The sequence below is a fragment of the Triticum dicoccoides genome, chromosome 4A, assembly GCF_002162155.2.
Source record: "Triticum dicoccoides isolate Atlit2015 ecotype Zavitan chromosome 4A, WEW_v2.0, whole genome shotgun sequence".
Lineage (NCBI taxonomy): Eukaryota > Viridiplantae > Streptophyta > Magnoliopsida > Poales > Poaceae > Triticum > Triticum dicoccoides.
The window spans coordinates 152,028,011-152,037,123 of record NC_041386.1 but is presented as its reverse complement, the minus strand read 5'-3'; positions in this window follow the sequence as shown (position 1 = coordinate 152,037,123).

Genomic DNA, 9,113 nt, shown 5'->3' with positions numbered 1-9,113 from the left:
GCGGTCTAAATTATCCTTAGAGGAATAAGGATATGTTTCTCGGTTATGGAGGTGATAAAGAGTTCTACGTAAAGAGTTACGTCGATGCAAGCTTAACACCTATTCGGATAGCTCTGAGTAGAGATACCGGATACGTATAATGGAGCAACAATTTAGAATAGCTCCAAGTAGAACAGTTATTTGAAATGGCTCCAAATGTAGCGTAGTAGTTGCATCTATAAGATGACATAGAAATTTGCGAAGTACATACGGATCTGAATGCTGCAGACCCGTTGACTGAAACCTCTCTCACAAGCATAACATGATTAAACCCATAACTCTTGGGTGTTAGTCACATGGGGTTGTGACCTTGAGTGTTAATCACATATCGATGTGAACTGGATTATTGACTCTAGTGCAAGTGGGAGACTGTTGGAAATATGCCCTAGAGGCAATAATAAATTGGTTATTGTTATATTTCCTTGTTCATGATAATCATTTATTATCCATGCTAGAATTGTATTGATAAGGAACTCAGATACATGTGTGGATACATAGACAACACCATGTCCCTAGTAAGCCTCTAGTTGACTGGCTCGTAGATCAATAGATGGTTACGGTTTCCTGACCATGGACATTGGATGTCGTTGATAACGGGATCACATCATTAGGAGAATGATGTGATGGACAAGACCCAATCCTAAGCCTAGCACAAGATCGTGTAGTTCGTATGCTAAAGCTTTTCTAATGTCAAGTATCATTTCCTTAGACCATGAGATTGTGCAACTCCCGGATACCGTAGGAATGCTTTGGGTGTGCCAAATGTCACAATGTAACTGGGTGGCTATAAAGGTACACTACAGGTATCTTCGAAAGTGTCTGTTGGGTTGGCACGAATTGAGACTGGGATTTGTCACTCCGTGTGACGGAGAGGTATTTCTGGGCCCACTCGGTAGGACATCATCATAATGTGCACAATGTGATCAAGGAGTTGATCACGGTATGATGTGTTACGGAACGAGTAAAGAGACTTGCCGGTAACGAGATTGAACAAGGTATTGGGATACCGACGATCGAATCTCGGGCAAGTATTGTACCGCTAGACAAAGGGAATTGCATACGGGATTGATGAAGTCCTTGACATCGTGGTTCAGCCGATGAAATCATCGTGGAGCATGTGGCAGCCAACATGGGTATCCAGATCCCGCTGTTGGTTATTGATCGGAGAGGTGTCTCAATCATGTCTGCATGGTTCCCGAACCCGTAGGGTCTACACACTTAAGGTTCGATGACGCTAGGGTTATAGGGAATAGATATACGTGGTTACCGAATGTTGTTCGAAGTCCCTGATGAGATCCTGGACGTCACGAGGAGTTCCGGAATGGTCCGGAGGTAAATATTTATATATGGGAAGTCCTGTTTTGGTCGCCAGAAAAGTTTCGGGTTTTATCGGTAATGTACCGGGACCACCGGGAGGGTCCCGGTGGTCCACCAAGTGGGGCCACCAGTCCTGGAGGGCTGCATGGGCCAAGTGTGGGAGGGGACCAGCCCCTGGTGGGCTGGTGCGCCCCCCCACCAAGGCCCAAGGCGCCTCCAAGAGGGGAGGGGGCAAACCCTAGGGCAGATGGGCCCTAAGGCTCACCCCAGGTGCGCCTCCCCCTCTCCCCCTTGTGGCCGCCACCCAGATGGGATCTGGGGGCTGCCGCCACCCCTAGGGACGGAACCCTAGGTGTGGGTGCAGCCCCTCCCCTTCCCCTATATATACTTGAGGTATTGGAGGCTGCAAGACACACGAGATCCTCTCCCTCTTGGCGCAGCCCTACCTCTCTTCCTCCTCGTCTCTCGTAGTGCTTAGGAAAGCCCCGCTGGAGTACCACGCTCCTCCACCACCACCACGCCGTCGTGCTGCTGCTGGATGGAGTCTTCCCCAACCTCTCCTTGTCCCCTTACTGGATCAAGGCGTAGGAGACGTCATCGGGCTGTACGTGTGTTGAACACGGAGGTGCCGTCCGTTCGGCACTAGGATCATCGGTGATTTGGATCACGACGAGTACGACTCCATCAACCCCGTTCACTTGAACGCTTCCGCTTAGCGATCTACAAGGGTATGTAGATGTAGTCTCCTTCCCCTTGTTGCTAGGTTACTCCATAGATTGATCTTGGTGATGCGTAGAAAATTTTGAATTTCTACTACGTTCCCCAACAGTCCCAACTGGGCTCCACTACCGATCAACAGGAAACGAAAACAACACAACAAACAAGATCTTCATCGAGCTCCCACTTGAGCGCGGTTGCGCCACCTGCACTGGTATCATCGGCACCTGCAACTGTTTGGAAGTATCTGTGAGCCACGAGGACTCAGCAATCTCACACCCGCGAGATCAAGACTATTTAAGCTTATGGGTAGGGAAGGGTAGTGAGGTGGAGCTGCAACAAGCACTAAGCATATATGGTGGCTAACATACGCAAATAAGAGCGAGAAGAGAAGAAATGCAATGGTCGTGAACTAGAAGTGATCAAGAAGTGATCTTGAATCTACTTACGTTCAAGCATAACACAAGAACCGTGTTCACTTCCCGGACTCCGCCGAAAAGAGACCGTCACGGCTACACACGCAGTTGAAGCATTTTAATTAAGTTAAGTGTCAAGTTCTCTACAACCAGATATTAACAAATTCCCATCTGCCCATAACCACGGGCACAACTTTTGAAAGTTCAAACCCTGCAGGGGTGTCCCAACTTAGCCCATCACAAGCTCTCACGGTCAATGAAGGATATTCCTTCTCCCAGGAAGACCCGATCAGTCTCGGAATCCTGGTTACAAGACATTTCGACAATGGTAAAACAAGACCAGCAAAGCCACCCGATGTGCCGACAATCTCGATAGGAGTCGCATGTATCTCGTTCTCAGGGCAACACCGGATGAGACATGCTACGAGTAAAACCAGACCTCAAGTTTCCCCGAGGTGGCTCCGCAGGCGGCTCGGTTCGGACCAACACTTAGAGAAGCACTGGCCTGGGGGGGTTTAAATAAAGATGACCCTTGGGTTGGCCGACCCAAGGGAAGAGTAATAGGTTGTTAGGCAACAGTAAAACCAAGGTTGGGCCTTGGTGGAGGAGTTTTATTCAAAGCAAACTGTCAAGGGGTTCCCATAACACCCAACCGCGTCAGGAACGCAAAATCAAGGAACATAACAACGGTATGACGGAAACTAGGGCGGCAAGAGTGGAACAAAACACCAGGCATATGGCCGAGCCTTCCACGCTTTACCAAGTATATAGATGCATTAAAGTAAATAAGATATATTGTGATATCCCAAACATATCCATGTTCCAACAAGGAACAAACTTCATCTTCACCTGCAACTAGCAACGCTATAAGAGGGGCTGAGAAAAAGTGGTAATATAGCCAAACAACGGTTTGCTAGGAAAGGTGGGTTAGAGGCTTGACATGGCAATATGGGAGGCAAGATATAGCAAGTGGTAGGTAGCGCGGCATAGCAATAGTGTCACATCTCTGGTCCTGTTATGCACTAAGCTAGACCTCATGTGTGCATCATGTTTAAATTCTGAAATTTGAACTGAGGAATTTTTGGAAGCCTCAAAAACTTAAATAAAAAAAGGGGCAAAGAACCCTGGAAAATGCATTCAATGTTTTCAAAATGGCCTTAAATAATGTTGGTTATATTTTGGCAAGGGTTTTGCACCAAACCAAAAATAATGAACATTTTTGAGGAATATTTTGAGCACTGAATTTAAATCATTACTTTATTTGCATTTGGAACTATATTCATAACTTATATAGAATATATTTCCAAATACCCTGAAACATTTTTATGTGCTTTTGGAAAAGTCCATTAAGCAGCATAAATATTTTCAGAGGAGTTTTTGGCATTGTTTGAATTATTTTTAAATTCAAAACAGTGGCAAAACAGATTAAATAAAATAAAACAGAACAGAAAAAAATATAACACAGAGCACTTACCTGGCGCCACTTACCTGGCCCAGCTCCATCTGGCCGGCCCAGCCCACCACTTCCCCCCCCTGTCGCCTTCCTCCTCGCGCCAGTAGGCGCAGGCGCGTGGCCGGAGCGCGCGGGCACACGCCCAGGCCACCTCCTGCCTCTCTGCCTGTTTCCCCGTCGCCCTGAGGATGCCACGCACCCCCTGGACCGCTCTCACTCTCCCCTATTCCTTCTTCTCTCTTCTCTGGCTCTCTCACTCGCGCGACCGAGGACCGCCGTCGCCGCTGCTCGTCGCAGTCGTAGCCACCACCGTTGTTCCACCCCACCAGAGTGACCAAAGGCTCCGCTTCGACGCCCCCGACCTCTCCATGGAGCTAAGCAACACCGGGAGCCCTGCATCGCCGCCCACGCCGTCTTCCCCATCTCCGGCCACCCGAGATCGCCGTCGTTGATTCGTCGTCACCAAGCCATCCCCGAGCCCACTAGTCTGCTCTGCGAGTTCACCGTGAGCACCGGAATCTTTTCCCTCTCTCCCCTGCCTCGTTTGCACCGCGTAGCTATCAAATCCGCCGGAGCCGCGAGCTTGCCACCGCCGGCGATGTCGCCGCCGCCGCGCTAGTCGCTGGAGCTCATGTCCGAGCACTCCATCGTGCTCAGCACGCTCCCAGTAGCACATATCACCCCACCACCGTCCTCCCCGTGCACCCTAACGCAATCCCGTGCACAACCGAACTCCGGCCACCGCCTTTGAGCTCATGGCCGTCCACTCCGGCCACCCCCGGCCCGGCTACTGCCACCAGCCGACGCGCTGCAACACCAGCTACCCGTAGAGATCAACCGCGGCTCAAACCGCTGTCTGTACGCGAAACCCGAGCAACTCCGGCGTGTTGCCGCCCCGGGTTTGGTCGCCGCCGGCTGAACTCCGGTGACGCCGACATGGCGCACTTACTTAGTCACTAATGACCCTGCTAACAGCCCTATCTCTCACTGACATATGGGCCCCACGCCCTTAACTAACCACGGTTAACCCCTGTTTAGTTTAAGTTAACCACAGTGGCCCCACGCGTCGGAGTTGACCTAGCTGATGTGGCCGTTGACCGGTCCCACCTGTCAGTGAGTGAAACAGCCCTGTGTCACTGACGTGTGGCCCCCACACGTCAGGTTTGACCAGCAGCAGCGTCTGCTGACCTGCTGACGTCACGGTGACGCACTGCTGACGTAGTAAATGTTTCTGGAATTTAAATAATTCTTAAATGATTTATTATTTCAGAAAATGCCCTAAACTTCAATAAATCATAGAAAATTAACCGTAACTCCAAATTAAATAATTTATATATGAAAAATTATCAGAAAAATTCAAGGAATCCATCTGTACCATTTTCATGCATGTTAGAACAACTTATAGCTGCTGTTTAGCACAAATCAATTAAATGGCATTTGAATAATCACATATGGAGTTTGAATTTGAATCTTGTATTCAAACCAACTTCATTTAATCTGTTGCTAGTTGCATTAGCCCAAAACACATTCATTTTGCCATGTCATGATCATGCATCATATTGTGCATTGCATTGATTGTGTTCCCTTCTGTGTTGCCGGTATTTGTCCCCTCTCGATAGACGTGATACCGATGATGTGATCGTTGACACCGATGAAGAGCTATATTATCTTCAGAAGTGCCAGGCAAGCAAAACCCCCTTGTTCATTCCGATAAAATCCCACTCTCTCGCTCCTGCTCTCTTTTACTGCATTAGGACAACAACGACATATTTGATACTTGCTGCGGTAGCTGAACCCCTTTATCCTTTGCATGACCTGTCATTGCCACAGTAAATAGATGAAACCCACTAGCATGAGTAGGAGTTGTTTGAGCCCTGATGTGCCTACTCATTCATGCTTGTTTGTCATGCCTGCTACTGCTTAGAGTTGAGTCAGGTCTGATTCATCGGGGATGAATCAGAGGCGTGTGAACATGTCCTACTGTGTGTGAGCTAAGTGTGTGAACACGATTTGGTAAAGGTAGCGGTGAGAGGCCATGTAGGAGTACATGGTGGGTTGTCTCATTACAGCCGTCCTCAGGAACTGAGTTCTGTGTTTGTGATCCATGACCAGTTACTACCACACATTGGGTTCCGGTAACTCGACCCCTCTCGACTTATTAATCAACATGATCTCTGTCCAGGAGTTGCAACTAGTTTCTGGTGTTTGTAGGTAGTGTTAGTAGTCTACCAAGTGGCACCCGGTACAGGTGGGCTTGGGACAGACTAGGCACAGTGGCACGGTGTACCAAGTGGCACCCGGATGGTGGGCTTGGGAACCCTGCTCACATCGTTTGGGGCCGTGAGCGACACCCCGGCCAGATCTCCTTGCGGATGGAACCCGAATAGGCGATAAACCTGGACTAGAGACTTGTTCGGTTAGTCAGGTCGTGGCCGACTCCCTCGCCCGGCTTCCGCTTGAAGGTTGCCGAGGTACATGACGTGTACAGGGCGATAAGTGGCGAAAGCGTGTGTGAAGAAGTACACCCCTGCAGGGTTAACATCATCTATTCGAATAGCCGGATTCCTCGGATATGGAAACTTGGACCCCTTGTACAGTTCATAGACAAGTGAAAGTGGATACTCTAAAACACGCAAGATAAGCGTGAGTGCTATGGATGGCGTTCTCGTAGGGAGACGGGAGCGGATCCATAGTGGTGTATTGATATGGTGAATATGTGGACTCGTGTGCGCCACCTCAAAAGAGTTACTTGCAGTCGTAGTTCAGGATAGCCACCGAGTCAAAGCTGGCTTGCTGCAGTCAAACTCCACCATCCCCTCTGTTGATAATGATGCATGTGTAGATAGATCTGATGTAAGTCTTGCTGGGTACATTTGTACTCACGTTTGCCTATTTTATGTTTTTGCAGAGAGACTTCAGTCTCACTAGTAGTTCCACTTGGACTTCGACGTTTAGCTTGATACCTCAGCTACGATCTTGTGCCCTCGGCAGGATCTGATAGATAGTCAGGCTTCTCAGCCTTTTTCATTTATAGATGTCTGTACTCAGACATGATAGCTTCCGCTTGTGCTTTGACTTGTATGCTCTGATTGTTGGGTCATGAGACCCATGTTTGTAATGTCTCGCTCCTCGGAGCCTATTGAATAATTACTTGAGTCGTAGAGTCATGTTGTGATGCCATGTTGTATTTGCACATATCGAGCATATTGTGTGTATGTTATTGAAATGCTTGGTATGTGTGGGATCTGACCATCTAGTTGTTTATCTTTAGTAGCCTCTCTTACCGGGAAATGTCTCCTAGTGTTTCCACTGAGCCATGGTAGCTTGCTACTGCTCCGGGACACTTAGGCTGGCCGGCATGTGTCCTTCTTCGTTCCTGTGTCTGTCCCTTCGGGGAAATGTCACGCGATGAATACCGGAGTCCTGTTAGCCCGCTACAGCCCGGTTCACCGGAGTCCTGCTAGCCCAGTGCTACAGCCTGGATTCACTCGCTGATGACCGACACGTTCGATGTTGGGTCATGGATGCCTGTCCCTGTAAGTTTGTGCCACTTTGGGTTTACGACTAGCCATGTCAGCCCGGGCTCCTTATCATATGGATGCTAGCGACACTGTCATATACGTGTGCCAAAAGGCGCAAACGGTCCCGGGCAAAGGTAATGCGACACCCGTGGGAATACCGTGCGTGAGGCCGCAAAGTGATATGAGGTGTTACATGCTAGATCGATGTGGCATTGAGTCGGGGTCCTGACAAATAGAGCGGACAACTAGCAAGCAAAGATAGAAGTGATTTCGAGGGTATGGTCATCTTGCCTGAGATCTCGCAAGGAAGAAGAACGAGTCCATGAAGAAGACAAACGGACGTACTCGAACGGACCTCACAACTCCGAAACCGAAGCTAACGAGAGAAGCAACCCGGAAAGAAGCAAACAACAAAGTAAACAACCATCACATAAATATGGCATGATGCACAACCAAGTATGATGCATGTCCGGTTTAATGAGGCATGGCATGGCAAAGTGCACAAACAACTCTACAAGTTAAGTGGAGCTCAATATGCAACGAGTTGCCTATTGACGGAACACCACATGACTTATTTAGTTTCTCTCCCATTTGTGTACTCAACAATATTAAATGTTGGTTAGCATGGAAAGAGGCAAAGCATAATAAAACTACTTAACTAGGCAAGTTTAAATGAGGCCGGATCAACAAGCAACAAGTCCGAAAAAACCTCATGTGCATATCTTAGATTTGGTACAGTTCTGCCCTATACACAATTTTAGAGTTATTAAACATGCAAAGTAAAGCCACCATGTTAAACTAGGCACTTTTCTACCCCATTTACATATAAAGTTTTTTAAGTTTGGAGCTACGGTTATTTAGTTATGAATTAATGCATTTTAACATGGCAATATGCAAAACAAAGCAAACAAAAAGTTTAAACATTTTTAACATGCATGAAAGTGGCATAATATTAATCTACACAAAATTCTAAGCATTTTTCATATATAGGTTATCTAAATCTGATGCATGGTTAGTTAATTATTATATGCATGAACTCAAGGGGTTATTCTGAAAAACTGCACTCTCCGGTTAATTGGCAAAAGCACAGGACTGGGAAAAACATTATGCTGGCCGCATCTGAACAGGAGGCCCAACAGAGGATAGGCCAGGGGCTGCTCACCCTGGGCCTTAGGTGACCTGGCGATGCTGGGCCTTGGTCAACCGTCGAAGGGGAGGCGGCCCAGGTGCGGTCAAAGCGAGGCGAGGCAGGAGAACAAGCTGCCGCTCTCGTCTCTGAACAACAGAAACAACATCGTTGGCAGAGATGAGCGGGTCCAGGTGCGGGGTCAACGAAGCAGAGGAATCATGCAGGGCTTGGCACGGGGTTCGTCTTCCTCGCGTGCTCGCACGCAGAAGCAGGAGGAGGCCGGCGATGGACTTGGCGGCGCTGGGACGATGCGAGACGGGAAGGAGAGGGCACATGGCGTTCTCCGGCGAGGTGGCGCGCGGGCGGAGCTGGAGGCCATGGAGGTGGCGTCCTGGTTCAGAGAGAGAGAGAGAGATTTGAGAGGAGGGAGCAGCAGGGAGAGATGGAGAGAAGGAGAGCAGCAGGGCTCATCTGCTCGTTGGGGATGCGGGAGCTGCTCCTGCTGTCGGCGGTAGGGACGA